The sequence below is a fragment of the Octodon degus genome, unplaced genomic scaffold (assembly GCF_000260255.1).
Source record: "Octodon degus isolate 3935 unplaced genomic scaffold, OctDeg1.0 scaffold00027, whole genome shotgun sequence".
NCBI classification, from domain to species: domain Eukaryota; kingdom Metazoa; phylum Chordata; class Mammalia; order Rodentia; family Octodontidae; genus Octodon; species Octodon degus.
Window position 1 is genome coordinate 13,192,074 of NW_004524603.1, and position 7,174 is coordinate 13,199,247.

The following is a 7,174-nucleotide window of genomic DNA, read 5'->3' on the forward strand; positions in this document are numbered from 1 at the left end:
AACCCAAATAACCAGTGATACCCAGTTGCCCAATATGTTTCTGAATTAAAATAAGTGTGTTGGTCATCACCCATTGTTGCCTAGCGTTTGCTCTGCGGCGGTGTCCAGCTCCCTGCTGACGACACGCTTTCTGTCTGCAGGTTGTTGTGCCGATCTGCAGGCTAATCCAGGGGAGCGGCCTCCGCCCTGGAAGGCCTGGCTCATCTTGGGCTGACAGGTTAATTGAGCCTGCTGTAATGGTGCTTTCCCTAAGCACACGCATCGGTGTGCTGGTCGGAAGGGTCCCTGACTCACGGCTCTCCAGTCTGCGGCCACGCGTTAAGTCCTTCTTCCTGTGGTGACTGTGACTCCAAGGGCACAGGAAATGCCGTGCAGATGGCCCTGCCTCGCCTGCGGCTTTCTCTTCCAACCGTGCTTACCTGGTCCTCTCTGCAGCTGGTGACGTGGCACGTCAGCCACAGTCCACGCTGGCCATCCCACCTCACGTGGTCCTGTGATACTCTTCTCTTTCCAGCACTAGCAGCCATAAGTTTTTTCTTTTATGCTTATTATTGCAACTTATGTTTGAATAGATCAAAGGAAAAATTACTTTTCTCTCATCTCGAACTAATAGCTGTTTAATTTTAGAATCTGATAATTGCCCTGCCTTGTAAATGTTTTCTATCATCATGAAATAATCTCCTCAAACAAATTTTGAAGTACGAAAAGTATTCCCTTTTCATGATATAGCATGATTTATCTCCTAATTCCTTTCTTGAAGATCTAGTTCATGTCATCATTGTTTTTCACAACTATCAACTATTCTATAAAAGGCGTGCTTGTATTTGAAATGCTGTATGTTGGATTATTTTTCTTAGGTTGAAGTCCTTGCAAAGAATTATTGACTTAAAATATATTTTCACATATATCTGAATTTCCCAAATGCCATCTTGTCTTATAGTCCATCGGTAAGTGGGTATGATTAGTTATAAAATCTTTACCAATTTATTTAGACCAGTAACACTACTAGGTGTATACTTTGGTTTCCTTAAGTTTGAGTGTTGTTTAGGTATTGAGCTATTATGAAGCATAAGGAGGTGCTTCCGGGCGTGTAGTGCAAGCCTATAATTTTAGCACTTAGGAAAATCCTCCTCAGTTTGAGGCCAGTCTGACCCACATAGTGAGTCCTGAACAAAACATGGTTAAGCATGTAGCTCCCACGTGTCTTTTTGTATATTACATATTAGGAAAATCACATTTCAGCAAGTTGTTTTTAAAATGAGAAATTATTTTTAACAGAGAGCCCGCTGACTGTCCCTCAGGCCTGCTGAGGAGGTGAACTGAGGCCATGTATGTAAAAGACACAGAGCGGCTCTCCAGGTCGTGTACGCCTGTAAGTACCCTCAAGCTCTCTCCTTGTCGTCCGGCGTCCTGAATACACAAGTGGCTGAGACTCCACGCCCTTATCAAGGACACGGGGACCGCAAACGCAGCACGTGGCCAGCACCCGAGCTTCTGGCGGCTGCTGGGACCAACCTATGCCTGAGGAAGGTCACAACACAACCTCAAGGGGGTGTGGCCTTCCCCTTGGTCACGCCTTCAGATTTTCTTCCTGAATGTCTCTGTGCAGCGATTTATCCCTAAGACTGTTGTCGTCTTCCTGGCCTCGTCCCTGTGGCCTGTGCTTTCTCTCCCGTACCCGCTGTGTCTGTACATGAGCGCCACCCAGTCGCACACAGGGCGATCGTGACAACTGGACACACATTTCCAGGCTGCAAGGTTTCTGGAGAACTTGACAATAAGCTAGTGGGAAGGAAGGGACGCGTTTTGGAAAGAATAAAGTGGAAATAAAGTGGAAAATACAAATGTAGGTAGTTAAAGGAACAATCCTCAAAATGCAAAGGAGAATGTGAAGTAATGGGAAAGATCGGTTGTGAGATGATAAGATAACTGAGAATTTGAGTTTAATAGGCTGATTTGCCACATGGCCCTCTGCCCTGCATTTTCTGCCATCTTTTGATTTTTTTAAAGAGAATGCAAAATAGTAATAAAAAGGAAGAAGTTGGAAATGATACAGAACTTCACTAAACAAAATATTTTTTAATAATTTTACTGAGAAACAAATAGCAATGATACAGTTTCAAAACTGATTAGTAGGACAGTTTCAATAACTAATACATTGCATATTGTTGGCTTAGTGGTTATTCATTGTACAAGATGCAGACATGATATCCTGCCCACAAACACTATTGGAGCAAATCTTTCTAATCATTCAATTAAGAGAAAGTAGCTGTATATCTATCCTTACTATTTTGAATATACAGATACAAAATGGTTGTTCATTTGTATCCCCTTTTTTTGTTTGGTTTTGTCAGAGAAAGGTATTCCCTTGTCATTTAAATATTGCAGGTGCAAGAATTCAGCCAAATATTCCAATATACTCCAATAGTCCATATTAGTAGTGGGTTTTCAGTAGGACTGGCAATGTCAGAAGTTGTTGACTTGAACCTTTTACAGCTCAGCATATTAATATGGCTTTACTTTTTATACTTTGTTTTTATACTTTTCTGCTGGATGGATAAGACCAAGATAAATCAAGACCTATATAACAAGAAATGTAACTTTTGTATCTGATAAGGTCAGTCAAATGCCCTCAGGATTTATCCTGAAACCCTGTACTGCAGTTGGTAGTTCATTTGTTAGTGTCAGCCATGTGGATGAGTCACAGCCATTGCCTGACCAATTTGCTCTCTGTGAAAGCCTGAGAGAATATTTTCTCTCCATGTGACTCTCCTTAGGCACACTCTACATCATCGATCACTTTCCTCTGTGGCCCCATAATCTCCTTGATCAGAAAATTTGGGACACAACTGAGTAACATGGTGTTACAGTATAGGTTCTCCTGTGTCCTGAGTCTTCTCTGACCTTGAAAGACTAGGGCCAAAATATTGGCTGCCCTTGAAGCCCTTCTTTTTCTCTAATTTTTGGTTTGCAAACTTACGTTGCTAACCCTCCAGAAGAGAAGTTTATCATTATTACAGTAGAACATAGGCAGTTGAGCTTAACCTCACTATCTGAATATCAAACAGACATACCATGGAACAGGTACTGATATGTTAAACTTTGAGTTCCTACAGAATATAAAGAAAAAAATTAAAATTCAAAAAATTAAAAAATATTTTAAAAATAGGAATAAACAATTACATATTTTTACAAAGAAATTTAGAAATCTAACCATACACAGCATTGTAGCAGGATAGTCCTGTGACATTTTTTTTTCTTGTCTCTTGTTTTCATTTATTACCCTTTTTTTCTTAAACATTTTCTTGAGAGATAGTATGGCAATAATGCCTACGACATGGCAAGTAGTACGTATTTAGAAGACCAGAGTGACAGGCATTCCAAGCATGACCCTAGTATTACACATTGCTAACTTCAGTGCAGTTGCTTAGTAAATGGGGATTTTTTTTTTTTTTTTCAGAACTGGGGATTGAACTTAAGCCCTTGCAATTGCCAGGGAAGCGCTTATTCTACTGAGCCATCTCCCCAGCCCAAATAAAATAGTAATTCAACAATATTTGTTGTATCACATAGTATTGTCTTCAAATTAGTTGTTCAAATTACCAGATAAATGCATGCAAAATTGGAAAAAGAAAGAAAAATAAATAAGTTGGCTATAACTTTTTCCCATTTGGGCTTAAGATCTTTAGGACAGCTAAGAAGAGAGAAAAAGGGAAAGAAAGAAAAACGAAAGCAGAAAAATTAAGCATTAACTGCTCCTTTCAATAAACCATCAGAAGTCCACAGTACAGTCGCCCAGCCCATCCTGCTTACATACATAGATACATCTCTTTCTCCCAACTCCTACTTCTGTCCTCCTCATCTCAGAAATCCCTTCCTTTTGAACAGATTCACCCCTTTTTCCCAGTATCTATTGTACCCTTCAGATTTTATTTGCTCTTTCAGGTTCTCTTTCCAGAGAACAATATGATGTTTGTACATGCATGTGGAATTTATTTCACTTAGGTATATGGTCTCCAGTTCTATCTATTTACTGAAAAAAACCCTCACATTCATCCTTTTTTATAGCTGAATAATACTCCATTGTATAAAAATGCTACATATTTATCTATTCCTCAGTGTGAAGCAAGGGAATTACTTATCAAACTTGTGACCATCATTTTTGTCTCTAAGTGCAATGAGAGGACTTTATGACGAGGTCCTTCCACTGTAGGTCACTTTTGGAGTCACAGTGGGCTGGAACAATGATTCACTATACAGTCAAGTAAAGAGAAGATTTGGGGTTTTTTACATAAATATAATTCATAGGTTTCAAAGTGGAAACCGTGTTCATTTATTCAGTCTAAGGAAAAAAATAAAACCACTTCCTGTTTGCAATGATTCCCTTTGTGAAGAGACAAATGACAGGCCCTGTGCAACAGAGCCACACGTTAGTGGACCCTGATGGGTCATAGAACCCTGGAGTCCCAAGAAGAGGCCCTTCTTGCTAACATTTATTTTTTATTTTATTTATTTTTATGTGTTTAGTACAGGGTCTACAGGGTGTCACTACACAGATCAGACTCGTAGTGATCCTCCTATTTTCTTTTTTTTTTTTTAAATTTTATTTATTTATTTATTTATGCATGTGTGTGTGTGTGGCCAGCTCAGCCCACCAGGGGGAGGGGCTGGCTGGCATGTGGTGCTGGGGGATTGAACCGCGGTCCCTGTGCTTTGCCAAGCTTGTTCTAAGTAGGTGCTTTAGACCACTGAGCCATCTCACCAGCCCCGGATCCTCCTATTTTCAGCCTCCCAAGCGCTGGGATTATAGGTGAGCGCCACCACGCCCAGTCTCAGTGGTCATCTCAGGGAGCCCTGGGGGCGGAGCCTGCACCACAGGCCTGGCTAACATTTATAGATGAATGGCGTGTGATGAGATCTTACAAATCACTGGCTGCAGACTTCATGATCTGGAAGAGGATCTGATTGTCCTAACTCATAAAATGTTCCTCTCCATGTATAATAAATGCAGCAATTACTCAATAAATGATTATTATTATTTATCACTGTACACTCTGATCCTGCCTGTATGTTCTCTCTGTCTTGTATTCCCTGGTGTTCTAACAAATTTCTTTCTGTCTTTTTTTTTTTTTTTTTTTCCGGAACTGGGGATTGAACTCAGGCCCTAGCACTTGCCAGGAAGAGCTTATTCTACTGAGCCATCTCTCCGGCCCTCTAACAAACTTTCTTTGGAGTACTATTTCACTGGATCCCAGAAGCTCTCTGCCATTTACTTTCAATTTGTATAGGAAACATATTGCCTTTCCATTAACTTTTCTGAAAAATTCCTTCCCTTTTTTTTTTTTTTTTTTCAGGAAAACCTAACTCCTTTAGGTCACACACATAACTTTGCAGACAGCACCGCAAGGTTTGAAGTGGAGGTGGGAAGTGAAACCTTCTCACACGGCAGTTCCTACTGAGGTAGGGAGGACGAAAATACTTGCCAGGTCAGGTAGTTGTCGCTGTTGGTGACTCATGAGAGGCTTGCCTGTGGGAGGTCAGGGTGTGTGTGTGAGAGAGAAAGTGCGTGTGCGCCAGAGTGCATTAGCTTCTGCCTCCTGAACTGGATTTTCCTGCTCTGACCCACCTGGCCTGGGAGTAACGACAGCTGGACACCCCGGTTCCCACTCTGCCTGCCCTAATGTCTCCATTATGCCAGTTAACCCCGCCCAGAGCTCCTGGCCACCCCACCCTGCCCCGGCGCACTGTCTCCTGCTTGCCAGGCGCATCATGCAGTTAGTGATTGTCCTACACAGTTCGCTGTGTTCTCAACCTATTTCTGGATCCCAATCCTTGCTCTACCCAAGACCTGGCTCTGGGCTTGTACCACTGACACCGTACTTTCCTCCTCCACTGAGAAGTCTCCATGACCAACTCCGCAGGGGGCCCACGGTGGCTGATGGTGCTTATGGCCCTCATGGCTACCTCTAATGGCCTCTCTCTGCTTAACCTTTTTCTTCTTCTTTTTTTTTTTTTTTTTCGTATTTTAGGGAAGGTCTGCAGGGTGTTCAGGGTCTCACTACTAGATCAGACTCTTAGTGATCTGCCTGTTTACAGCCTCCCAAGAGCTGGGATTTCAGGCGCGCGCCACCACACCCAGTCTCAATTGCCCTCTAAGTGCACCCCGGGGGCGGAGCCGACACAGCAGGCCCAGCGATAGAACCCCTGACTCCTGTGCCTGCTTGCAGGTGCTTTAATCCACTGAGCTATTTGACCAGCCCTTGTCTCCTTTCTTTGAAGCCTTCACCTTTCATGCCTGTGGCCCTCCTAAGATCTATGGCTTAGCATCCTCTGCTGGCCCATTTTCACATCCAAAGGTGATTCAATCACTGACTCACATTCTTTCTTCTGTTTTGCTCCTCTAGGCTCTACTGAGGACACAGTGTTTCTATCTAGTGACTCCTCAAGGTCTTAGTTCTTACATGACTCAAAAATAAACACTATAATTCGAACAATGGTTCTCTTGACACTTCTCTTTTCTCAAGGAAACATCACTGTTACCAGTCAAAGTATATGTTCTAACCCCCTTTCTTTATGTATTTTTGTACTCCACACTAAAATAAGAGGCATGAAAATGTATAATAAGGACCTGATGACAAGTGGCTGAATGAATGAAAGTGTATTAGCCCATATGTATGTGTGCATACATACATATCAATGTACACCCACACATGTGTATCTGTGTACAGATTGCTTTGCATATGTGTTTATATTTTGATAAAAATTGTGTTGCTTCATACTTATTACTTGGCCACTTGCCTTCACAACAAGATAGTAAGTCTTGGGAATTTTTCCAAGTTAGAAGATAATACATAGGGACAGCCAGATAGCTCAGTGGATTAAAGCGCCTGCTTAGGCGGACACGGGGCAATCCCTGGCATACGGTGTGGGCCCTGCCCCCAGGGCACACTGAGAAGGCGATTGAGACTGGGTGTGGTAGTGCATGCCTCTAATCCTAGCTCTTGGGGAGCTGAAAACAGGAGGATCACTATTTCATTCACTATTTGTCGCAGTATTTTATTCATTATGAGTACTTTATAGTATTGTATGTCATAGATATCAATTTATCCATTTATGTATTGATAGGGAGTTACATAAGTCATGTACCTTGCTACTGTTTATAAGTAATGTTTTG